Below are 12,842 nucleotides of genomic sequence, written 5' to 3'. Positions count from 1 at the left end.
ATTTCCTTATTACAAAATTCTCAGCATGGAGTTTTTCATTCATCTTTATGTTGTGCAATATCAGTTTTAAGTTTCAGTGCATTTAACTCGTGGAATCACAGAAATGACAGTTTTCATAACTTACACATGCGTATTTCTTTTTTTCTTTTTTTTTTTTTTTTTTGAGACAGAGTCTTGCCCTGTCGCCCAGACAACAGATGTCTTGCACTGGAGTGCAGTGGCACCATCTCGGCTCACTGCAAGGTCCGCCTCCCGGGTTCACGCCATTCCCCTGCCTCAGCCTCCCGAGTAGCTGGGACTATAGGCGCCCACCACCATGCCCGGCTAATTTTTTTTGTATTTTTAGTAGAGATGCGGTTTCACCATGTTAGCTAGGATAGTCTCGATCTCCTGTCCTTGTGATCCACCCGCCTCGGCCTCCCAAAGTGCTGGCATTACAGGCGTGAGCCACTGTGCCCGGCCATCTATTTCATTCTTATCAGAAAGTTAACTGAACTGTATTTCACCTCTTGAGGTGCACATATTCTATCAACACTGTCTGCCTTCACCTACTGATGATGGAGGAAAAGAGGGGGAAAGGCACTCTGGGTGGCCCAGCAGGTTGCCCTGGCTTTCTGTGTCATTTTCCGAGTATGTGGTTGGCTGACCCATGTGTAGGAAGGGACATGATGGGGCCTTTGGTGTCTGAATTCTCCAAACCCTTACTTCCTTCTGCAGGGGGAACAGGTTCTGCTTGCAATGGGAAGTGCAGCAGCTCACCCAAGCTTCACCCTAATGCCAGAAAGCCCCACACCCTGGGTCCACCACGATCCCACACTCCTGGGCTCTCCACTCACAGGAGTGCTGTCTTACTCCAGCAGGCTTCGCTTTGCTTACAAAATACAAAGACAAAATCGGGAATTTCAGGATAGTGGCAGCTTCTGAGTGCCAGTTCCATGGCACATGCCAGGCAGGCAGGCAGCCCAGGGTGTGCTTAATAAACCCTGAGGGCACCTTCTAGATTCAGGAGGCCACGGCGGATGTGACTGGAGCCTGGTATGAGGGCAGCCCAGGCCACTGGCTGCCTGGGGCCCTGGAGTGCTTGGGGGCAGTGAGGGGGTGCCCTCCTCCAGGGGCCCTGGGACGTGGAGGTCAGGAAGGAGGTGTGAAGGCTCTGCTGCCCTTGCCTGGGTTGCCTTGTGTGTGAGTCACTTCACCTCTGCCCCAGCTTCCCCATCTGCAAAAGGGGGGAGAAGCTGGGAGTGAAGCGGCCTCACCGTGTGGTTTGGAGCACCAGGTGAAGAATGTAGGTAAAGCACTTGGCATGGGGTGGGCATGGAGGCAGGGCTCTCCCTTGGGGGTGGCGTTGATCCCCCGTGAGCCACAGGTAGGTCCGGCAAGTGGAGCCAGGTTCCTGAGGCCGTGGCCGCAGGTTGAGGGCCCTGTGTGACGAGGTTGACGGCATCTCCAGGGTTGGGCCGCTGGCCGCCTGCCCAGCATGTGTTCCTGGCTCTGCCTCCCGCTGCCGCCTCCGCTGCGCCTTCTAAGTGTCACACCAGGAGGCAGCAGGGGCTGGCAGCACCTCCGCTCCTGCTGCCGCACCTGGAATTTGGGGCCATGGCCCTGGCCGGTTCTCCATCCTGCCTGTTTGCATAGAGCTCGTTCCCTGGCCTGGCATCTTGGGATTTTCCAGTGATTCCTTTCCATACTTGAAGCAGACATGGGGATGCAGGGGATGGTCATGTCTGCGTTGTTGGTCACTGAACATTTTAAAGGTGGCAACACAATTGCCTTTAAAGTGATATGGCATGAAAAAAATCGTTATTTATATTTGGCATGGCCAAAGAGTAAAAACTCAAGGGATGGTTGCTGAGGAGCATTCTGGAGGCCTGGGGTGGCATCAGGGACCAAGTGTCCGTTTGATGTCACAGACCCGTGAGTGTTCAGTGTCTTGAGCGAACTGTGAAGAGGAGACCCTGGCCTCTGATTTCAAAGGCGCCAGCGTTTTACCGGGGCCTGTGCAGATAATGGAAGAAAGGTGTTTTGCCAGGGACTTTTCCGGGGTATGCAGTGGGGCTGGTGAGGGGTCTGCCTTAGCAGGAAGCCCTTGCCTTTGCTGTAAAGAAACTAGCAAGCGACAAAATGAAAGCATCAAAGAGCCAACAGGATGCGGCCCGAGCCCTCCCTGGCACGTCGCCCCGAGCCGCGCGGGGAAGAGTGACCTTAGAGCCCGCCTCGCGCACACAGGCCAGGCACAGGTTGAAAGTTCAAGGCATTTTGTTTTTTCACCTGTTTCCTACAGTTCTAAGAAACTTCTGAAGAATTAATGTGTAACTATATCAGACACTCGGCGTTTTCTCCAGGGAAAATAATGTTACAGTGGGGGAGGGAGGGGAAGTGGCTACTTGATGAGGCGCAAGAAGGTTTCCATAAAGTAAGAAAAACCCTCTCTAGGGGAAACGTGCACAACATCGCATGTGACTCTTACTCCGTCTCCACCATGTAGAATGGCTGCGTTTGCTCAGGGCTGGCACAGTGTGGGGCTGCTGGTGGTCACAGAAGGACTAGAGCAGCAGTTGGTGTCCTTGAAACTGGTGTACAGCCGTGATCGCCATGCCCTTCGTGAGTCTGGTGGGCCCAGGATCTGCTGCGGCCAATTTTGACACGAGGTATTGAATGACAAAAGCAAATTAATGCAGCAAATGTAAAGATAGAGATAAGCTCTTTGCCAGGCCATCTTCTGGACCAGGAGTTTATGATTCTGAAACTATTTCTTCCTGGCCAGTGGCAGAGCCCCTCTGGCAGGGGCCTGAGCTTCATGCTACCCAAGTCTAAATCGTTTTACTTTTTTCTAACAAAGTCTTAACTTGCCAACTGGCAGTATGCATTGTTACTGGCTTGATTTATCATGTGGAGAAAACAGATGCTTTGACATGATGACATACAGATTTTACTAACATTTCCTCCTGTCATGAAATTTTCATATAAAGATGAATATTTTCTTGAGGCACCATTTATAAAGGTGGTTTTTATGTTAGAAGCTGGTGTGGGCCAGGCGTGGTGGCTCATGCCTGCAATCTAGCACTTTGGGAGGCCGAGGTGGGCGGATCACAAGGTCAAGAGTTTGAGACCAGCCTGGCCAATATGGTGAAACCCCATCTCTACTAAAAATACAAAAATTAGCCAGGCGTGGTGGTGGGCACCTATAGTCCCAGCTACTCAGGAGGCTGAGGCAGGAGAACTGCTTGAACCCGGGAGGCGGAGGTTGCAGTGAGCCGAGATTGCGCCACTGCACTCCAGCCTGGGTGACAGAGCAAGACTCCGTCTCAAAAAAAAAAAAAAAAAGCTGGTGTCTTTTTAAAATCCTTTTGTAAATTAGTTTAAGAAGAGTTAAACACTAGCCCTTTCCTTGTTCGGTTCACCTGGTCTGCGTAAGCATGCTTTTAAACGTGTACCAGGCATATGAAGTGGTTGTGATTTGTAAGCTATCATCATAAACTCTTAAATCCTGCCTTTTACACTCTTGCCACCAGGTGGCTAAGAAAAAAGAAATCAAGAAAAAAATCTAACAGTTATGCAAAGGACTCGTAATCACTTTCAAGTTCTGCTTCAGTGGTGAAATATGAAACTATAGACAGACTGCGTTTCAAGAAGGAGAACTGCTGAATAAGTGACAGGCATTTCAGGCAGCGTCCGACCAGATGGACAGCTCATGAGTGTTCTTATTTTCTCAAATATTGGCAATGGGAAACCAGATTTTGCTCATCTAAAGCTTTTGGAGACTCTCTGAGCCTGTTCCACCTCCATGCTGTCCCCTGGATGTCGCTATTGTCCGGACCAGTTAGCTTTGGGACAGAGGTTCAGCTTTGGCCTCTTGGATTTCCAGAGTGGAGGATGCCTGAATCCTGACCACAGCAGCAGGCTGCCCTTATCCTTTAACACATCAGCATCAGGGAATGACATCTGCAGAGATGTTCAGTGCCCTCAGAATTGGCTCTAGGAACCCAAAGTAAAATTCTCCAAACTGATGTTAAGGTCTCATGCATGTCATTCTTTGATTCTGTGTATTAACAGTAAGATGCTATGAGGAAATCCATGCACGAGGGATGATAGCGTGGCAGGCTGGAACACGCTTTTTAGATTTACTTTCGTGGACTGGATCTGTTAAGAGTAAGGCCAGCATCCTAGGGCACAAACCGTGCTCTCCCCAATGTTTCCACAGCGTCATGAAGGACGATCTTGTCCCATGAAACAAACCCTACCCATCTTCTTGCTGGGGGGTCAGCAGCTGCTCTGCTTCTCCTGTGCACCCGGGGTTGCTCTTCAGTTCTCTAACTTAGTAAGTTGGACTGGCAGCATCTTGGTTGTATGCCATTTTATTCTTGATTCGCTTTTCTGATTCAAAGTGAACCTGAGTGCCTTAATCCTCTAAGGGGAATTAATTGCTTGTTTCAGTGCTTAACTCTGATCCTGGCTCAGTCCCCATGGGGACAAGTTTCATCCTGTTAGGATCTGTGTGTGTTGTTCAAAACACAATCAGAAAGGTAATGAAGTTTTTCTTATGACAGAAGCCAGAAATGCAGGCTATTTTCTTTTCTATTGCATAAGTAGTGTTCTCAAACTAACTTTATGTTATGAAGGATGCTATTGAACTCAATACATAAAATGTAGAAAGTTTTAGTTGGTCATTCTAGCAGGCTGGATTATTTCCTAGAAATGAAGCTTAACTTTTATTGCCTGGTTTTATTTTACAGAAATAAGCTATTATCTTCTGCATAAGACAATTACTGAACTGATTTTCCAGAGTTGGAATTAACCTTCTGTGGCCTAATCACCTTCATTTCTATGTAATATCACCCTCCCAAGCATTTTTCTTGGTTTTGGAAAATCATTAAGGCCACAACCACTACTCGATATGCCTGATGCCCTCTCCCACTTATAATGTGTTCATTTTTATTTTTTACAGGGCTTCATTGAGAAGACTATAGCTAGTAGATATTTCTAGAAGATCTTGATAAAGGATGGAGTTAAGTGGAGACCTGAGGAGGGAGCAGGGATAAGGAAGGGCCAAGGGGAAGAGGGAATTCACATTCATCAGGTGCTCATGCCTGCACAGTCGGCAGTCAGTGGAGGGTAACTCTTTGGGGTAAATAGGAGGAAATGGAAGCTCAAGGACTTGAAATCACTTGCCCAAAGTCCCACAGGTGCTCAGGGATGGAGGCAGGAACTCAAGTCAGGCCTGTTATGGCACAGTGGATTGTTTGATACTTGCCATGCACTCTGTCCCTAAATGCCCATCTACAGAATTCTGAGGTTGCCTTTCCTGATGCTGGCCCTGCAGGGGCTGGGCTCACACTGTGTCTGATGCAGCAGGGCTGACTTGGGGGCAATTACTTCACATTAAGGTAGAGACCAAGAGAAATACTTGTTTTAATCTGGAAAAACTCAGATGGCTTGCCTACAGCTGTTTCTTACCATTACTCATTAAACCAAGCCCTTACATTTTATCTAAGACTCTGACTCTAACCCTGTGCCATGGAAAAACAAACAAACAAAAAACTAGCATGGTGAGAGGGGGCAGGGTTGAAGACACAGTAACATGTGGCTTTCAGAAGGTGGCATCCCCTTCTGCAGTGGCAGTGTCACCCCTCCCAGCCCGGCCCAGGGGCCTGGTGCAACCAAAGAGGAGCCCGACATTTTCCCAGCCAGAATGAATCACAGGCACATTCTGCTGCAGTTCTGAGAGGCATCTGGCCAGTGTCATAGACTTTTCATGTGTCCTGTTGGTTGTGATCCTCACATCAGCCCTTGGAGATGGGCTGAACATGAGAGACAAGGAACAAGAGTTCAAGGAGATGAGAAGCTCAAAAAACAACAAACAAAAGCCAAAGCTAGCAGAAGGAAAGGAACAGTAATGATTAGAGCAGAGATAAACAAAACAGAGAATTTTAAACAACAGAGAAAATCAGTTAAACCAAGAGTTGGCTGTTTGAAAAGACTAACAAAATTGACAGACCTTTAACTTAAATAAAAAGAGAGAAAAGATCTAAATAACTAAAACCAGAAATGGACGAGAAAACATCACGTCCTACAGAACAACACATCTTGCAGAAATAAAAAGGCCAAGAGAATATTATGAACAATTATGCCAACAAATTGTCTAACCTAGATGAAATGGACAAATTCCTAGAAAGACACAACCTACCGAGACTGAACAGACCTACAACTAGTAAAGAGTTACAACTAGTTTACAACTAGTAAAAAGACTACAACTAGTAAAGAGACTGAAGCAGCAGTCAAAAATCTCCTCCAAAAGAAAAGCCCAGGACCAGATGGCTTCACTGGTAAATTCTACCAAACATTTACAGAATTCACACCAGTCCTCCTGAAACTTTTCTAAAGAATGAAGAAGAAGGAACATTTCAGTGTTGAGCATCACCCTGATACTAAGGCCAAAGACACTCCAAGAAAGAAAACTACAGACTAATATTCTTGATGAAGATCGATGCCAAAATCCTAAACAACACACTAGCAAACAGAATTCAACAACACATTAAAAGGATTATATGCAATGGCCAAGTGGGATTTATTCCTGGAATGCAAGGATGTTTCAATATAAGAAAATCAATCAATGTAATACACTACATTAACAGAATGAAGGAAAAAACACACAATCACTTCAATTGATACAGAAAAAGCATTTGACAAGATTCAACACAACTTCATGATTTAAAAACACTCAACAAAGGAACAGAAGGAAATTACCTCAACATCATAAAGGCAGTATATGAAAAGCCCACAGCTAACATGATACTCAGTGATGCCAGAATGAAAGCTTTTCTTCTGAGATCAGGAACAAGAAAAGGATGCTGCTTTCATCAGTTCTGTTGAACATAGTTCTGGGAGTCCTAGCTGGAGCAATCAGGCAATAAAAAGAAATTTAAAAGGCATCCAAGTCAGAGGTAAGAAGTAAAATTAACTCTATTTGTAAACAATATATTGGTCCTGTATAGAAAATGTAAACATTTCACCTTAAAACTTTTAGAACTAATAAACAAATTCAGTGAAGTTGCAGGAGACAAAATTCACACAAATAATTATTGCATTTTTATACACTAATAATAAGCAATCTGAAAAGACAAACTATTCCATTTATGATAGCATCAAAAAGAATAAAATACTTAGGAATAAACTTAACCAAGCAGGCAAGATGTGTACACTGAAAAGTACAACACATTGCTGAAAGCAATTAGAGAGGACACAAATAAATGGAAAGACATCCCATGTTCATGGATTGGAAGACAATATTGTTCAGATGTCAGTACTTCCTAAAGTGATCTACAGATTAATGCAGTCCTTTAATGCAGAAAGAGGAAACCCAATCCAAAAATTTATATGGAAATATCAAAGGACCTTAAATAGACAACGTGATCTTGGAAAAGAACAATGTTGGAGGTCTCATACTTCCCGACTTCAAAACTTACCATAAAGTTGCTGTAATCAAAATAGCACAGAACAGGAATTCCTCCTTATCTGTGGTTTTGCTTTCCATGGTTATTGTTTAATGGGTACAAAGTTTCAGTTTTGCAAGATGAAAAGGTTCTGGAGACCTTTTTCACAACTCAAATATACTTAACACTACTGAACTGAACACTTAAAAATAGTTATGATAAATTTTATGTTATGTGTATTTTATCACAATTTTTAAAACTCCACAAATTAAAAAACAGGAAATACAGAGAAGGATTTGGTTTATCAGATAAAATTTAAAACAAGTAGGGAACAAAAAGCATAGGGAAGTGTAGGGTGCTTTGCAAACCATCTCTGCCATTGCAGAGCCTGAGTCCTCCACCATACTTGACAGGGTCACCTCCCTTGGGCCTTGGGGGCAGTGCAAGTGACAGAGCCAGAGAGGCTTTTGGAGTCCAGCAGGCCCAGGTTCAGTTCCTGCTGCTGCCTCTCACCAGCTTTGGGCCAGAGGCCTCATCTTAGTTTCTTCATCTGTTAAATGAAGATAATACCACCTACTTTACAGAGTTGAGAGCATTAAATAAACTGAGATGACACAGGCTACTTAGTGCGGGGCCCAGTACACCCAGGTGAACCTCGGTCATCGGTAAGCAAGGTCCCAGAAGTCCTCCCTGGGAATTAGCCTTCTTCAGAAACACCATCCTCCAACTCTCTTCTCCTCCTACCTCTGTCCTAAGCCTGCTTGTCCACTCTTGGATGAAATATTTTTCTTCCTTTGCAGTTGAATCCCCGGAGTAGTGAAAACAATGACCGTTGCGTGCTGAGTACCTGCTCTGTCCTGGCATCTTACAACTCTGTTCCAAAGTCTGTGCTGCTTCCATAGGACTGTTCTCACTTCTTTCCATTTTGCAAGTTCTCAGCCTGGTGGCAGTCTCCCTGCCCGAGTGGATGGTGCCACCACCTCTTACTGAAGGAGCGGTTTCTGAGGGAGAGCGCCTGTGCTGTGCAGCTGTCTCCCGCGAGGCGCCCTTTGACAAGTCTGTCTTCTGTCTCCCCTCAATGACACTGTGGCTTCATGGAGTCTCACTGCATGCCCAGCACTTAGCACAGGGCATCCCTGCATGGCTGCGTTGTTCCCTGCATGGCTGCATTAGGCTTTCCTTTTCCTGCAAGTGCTGCCTCGTCTTTCCTTTCTCTCGTCTCAGCAGCAGGAAGAGCAAGTTCTTTCTCTGCCTCCCCGATGCCTGGCTCCTTCAGCTATCACCAGCCATCCCCTCTACCCAGCCCTCACTCTGGTGCCACAATTGCTACTTTCCTGGCTTCTTCACGGGGACCTGACATACCCTTGAGTCTCCTGTACCTGAAGAAAACCTCCTTGCCATCCTTCTAAGCAAGCAGTTTCTGTCTTGTCACTTCCTTTCTGGCTCACATCAAGTCTCTCAGAGGAAGGGGCTAGGGCTGGCGGTGCAGCAAGGGAGAAGACAGGGAGGACAGGCCCTGTGTCCAGCTTCCTCCTAAATGCTACTCAAACGACCCACAAGGACAGTGGAGGAAAGCGGGCGACACGCTTCTGGAAGATGGAAAACAGAAGTGAGTGACAGCGGACTTAACCTAGAGACACCCAAAACTTAAGCTCCTGCACAGTGAGAGGCTGACAGGTAGTCAGCTGAGCAGTGTCTGCAACGCTGGAGGAGTCCAGAACCGCAGGCCACAGAGGCAAGGACAGGCCAAGACACGGAAAGGCTGGGAGTGTGCACAAGGTGCAGGGAGACCCCACTGCTTCCCCTCACACCTGGCAGAGGATGGCGGGTTCCTTTCTGGAGAGCTTGACAAGAACACCTCTGTGCTGGGGACACAGGCCTAGCTGAGTGGTGGTGAGGTGGCACCCTGAAAACAAGCATTGGGGGAAAGTCTGCAGAGCTCCCAGCGCCGCTCCCCAGAGTCCCGTGTGAGGCCTGCCACCTGACAGCTCAGCCTCACTTCCAAAGAGTGGCTCAGCTTTTCCAGCCAAGATCACATGTGAAGAAAATCTCTTGAAACACAGATACCAAAACAGAGAAAAGAGGGAGTTAGGAGAAATGGAGGCAATGAAGGGAATGAAGAAAACTTAAAAAAAAAAAAAAAAAAAAAAAGTATTGAGCCTGTGAATGAACAAGAAGTTGAAAAAAAAAAAACCACACAACAAGAAAAATATATTGGAAATAAATATCATGGCAAAAAAATTTTTAATAGAAGAAGTGCGCGATAAAGCAGAATATAATATAGACCTGGAGGAAAGGAGAAAATATAAGAACACTGGAGGCTGAAGTCAGGACCTCCACTGCCGGAATATTGGGAGAGCCAGAAAGAGAACAAAGAGGAAGGAGGGGAAGAAAATGCCCCCGTGGTCCAGGATAAGGAGCATTCAGATAAAAATTCCAGCACAATCAATGAAAACAGAGTCTACATCATCAGAAAATTCTAGAATCTGAGGGATAAAAGGAAGCCCTTAAGAGCCTCTAGGGAAGAGCTCGAGTCACACACACAGGGGACCTGGATCACAGCGCACTGACTTCTCCGCAAGAACTCGGAAAGTTAGAAGACAATGAAGAAATGTCTTTAAAGTTCTGAGGGAAATGATTTCTAGAATCCTCTACGCAGCCATGTTATTTACCAAAAGTGGGAGAGAATACACTTCAGCAAAATGTGGCCAACATCCCAGCCAGAGGACAGGACAGGAATGAGGGTGGCCTGGATGGCAGCGACACAGAGAGCCCAGACTAGACTGGCAGGGAGGACCTTCCAGCGGATGGTCAGGACCCGGGTTCTGGCCATGCTCTCAGAAACTGCGAGGCTGAATTACAATCCTTGAAACTAAGCAAAATGCAAAAAAAAAAAAAAAAAAAAAAAACTTGAAGCAATTTTTAATTTCAAGAAAAACATAAAGTTGTCCAAGAAAGGAAATGTAATCATAGTATGCTGTGTGTCTTAGCCAAGAGCCGTGTTTGCATGGTTCTAATGCCGAAATAGATCTGGGTCTGACCCAAAACTATGATGAGTCTGTTGGGAGGATGGCGGGATGTGGTAGGAGAGCCAAGGGTCAGGCTTCTACAGTGATGACAGCAGCGGCACACGCTACATGTCAACAGATCACACAGGACCACGTGTGTTGGTACCCACTGCGGTCTCTGAGGCAGGCTGCTACTGTGACTTCAGTTTACAGTTGAGGAAGCTGAGGCACAGAGAGGTTATATGATCTGCCTAAAGTCACACAGTTAAAGTCTGTGCTTTAGAACCACTATGCTCACCCACTTTTTGAGTAGAAGGGCAAGATATGATTTAAGACATCAAGAAGTAGCAGTGTAAGTAACAATATGGAGATAAATGCCGAACACAACAGTTAAAAGCCTTAAAAGTGTTGCCTCCAGGGAGTGGAAATGGGTAGGAAACTTCATTTTTCTTATAAAGCAATCTATTGACATTTTGGACACATGCCATTTTAAAAAACTGCATCAGGGAAAGCCAGGCAGGCACCTGGCAGTGGAGAGCTGGTCTGCAGTGTGACTATGGCCCTGCCCGGCTGGCTGGTCCTAAATCGCCACCAGCCTGGGACTGGGCTTCCTCACCTGCGGGTGCTGGACCAAACAGTTTCCAAGTTCTCTTCTGGCTCTTCATGTTCCAGCAACAAACAAGACCAGTGATTTAGAGAGCACGTGTGCTATAACGACAACCAGACAGAGTGATGTGACAGACTGAGTAGGCCCTGCCTACTACTTCTGCACCCTCCAGGTCAGGCGCTGGTCGGGGCAGGAGCCACCTGGATGAGGGGAGAGAGGGTGCAGGAGATGAGGTGGGAGAGTTAAGTCTGCAGCAGGAGATTGACAAGGACCCTCTGGGTGGTGCACTGGGGGCAGGATCCAGGGGAACAAGGACAACAGGGATGCAGGCAGGCATTGGAGGAGGAGAGCAGGGTGGGAGACGTGGCAGGGAAAGCGCTGATGGGTCTCGCTGGGGGCTGGGATGCAGGTGTGGGGAGGGACATGAGTCCTTCCAAATGCTGAGTCCCCAAGGCAGCTGCACAGCAGGATCCAAACCATCATCGCCCTCCAGGTGCTCGTCTTTTGGGATAGCTCCTTGCCTGCTGTTGCAGACAGCCGCTTCCATCCAGTGCCCTCTCCAGACACCAGTGCTGCTCTCAGCCGGTGCCTTTTGTCATTTTCATGTACACCCCCGCTCGTTTTCCCCAGCAGCCGAGTCCTGGCAATTTTAGGCCTGAGCACTTGCCTCTTCTCTTCCTCAGTACCGTCCTACCCCAGGTTCTCCTTAATTCACATCTCAACTTTTCTATCCCAGCATGCCCCCAAGGTCTAATCTGTGTCCCCACACTGGCTAGGGTTTCCCAGGGCTATCACATGGCCAGGCCCACAGGGCGCACGTATCTGGCTAGCCTTGTGTTTTTCCCACGGCCACACCTTTCCTAGTGCAATGTGCCTGAAATCTGGGGAATACTGTTGTTGCACAGGCTGGTGATAGAACCAAGAGGCAGCAGACGTGCCTCTTGAGCAAAATGAGGCCTAGAGCCCCCCAGAGCAGCTCTTGTTTGCTGAGAAGAAAACAGAAGTCCCATGAGTTCAGTGTGACTTCTTCAGTTTCTTCAGGGTCCATTTGTCCACATGATTGGTGGCAAGTGTGGTGTCCGGGGCCATTTCTGGCGGGTCACGAGCCGCTGCTGGTTCCTGGATAGCCGCATTTGTTTTCCTGCACCTGCAGTCCTGTCTGCAAAGCCCATCTCAAGGAGTCGCCCCACAGGCTGTCACCTCATGGCAGGGGTGCACAGGGCAGCAGAGCGAGGGGCCGGGGAGAGCGGCCCCCACCCCTTTAATGTTCATTTCCATTTTTGTTTGAGTCACTTTCACGCAAATCACTTCTGTCCTTATGTAACAGTCTGTGGCCCAGACCCAGGCAAGTGGTAAATATTTACCTTCACGCTGGAGCCAAGATCGCTGCGGGGAGTCCCATGAAGCACCACTGCCCTCTAAGACCTTGGAGAGGGAAACACCAGAAGGTGTGGGTGCTGAGCTCCGCTGCGTCAGACTGCCAGGACCTGAGTGGAACTCAGTGCTGAAACCTGGGTTCTCACTGCAGCTGGATAGCAGGTGGTTACAAAATTATATGTATTTTTAGGGTTATTTCTAATTTTTCTCTAATAGTTATTGGCAATTTTCAAAGTCCTTTAAGAAACATTGAAAACTGCTCAAGAAAATGGCAGTTCTGCAGGGCTCAGGTAGCAGGGCAGGCTGTTGGGACAGGTTTGACAGACTGTCCTAATACAAGGAGCGCCTTTTCCCAGATCAGCAGCTCTAGAGGGTGGCGGCCTTGCCTGGAACCTCCGCAACCTCCGCGCCCACCACACA

At 47.3% G+C, this 12,842-nt stretch overlaps 1 protein-coding gene across 2 annotated transcripts in view; it reads left to right on the top strand.

The window, feature by feature from the left end:
- GGACT (gamma-glutamylamine cyclotransferase) overlaps positions 1-12,842 on the top strand; it is a 56,684-nt gene that overhangs the window by 42,120 nt on the left and 1,722 nt on the right. The gene's annotated exons all lie outside the window — the stretch shown is intronic.

Source organism: Gorilla gorilla, chromosome 14 (assembly GCF_029281585.2).
Source record: "Gorilla gorilla gorilla isolate KB3781 chromosome 14, NHGRI_mGorGor1-v2.1_pri, whole genome shotgun sequence".
Classification (NCBI taxonomy): domain Eukaryota; kingdom Metazoa; phylum Chordata; class Mammalia; order Primates; family Hominidae; genus Gorilla; species Gorilla gorilla.
This window is presented reverse-complemented; position numbering and strand designations above follow the sequence as displayed.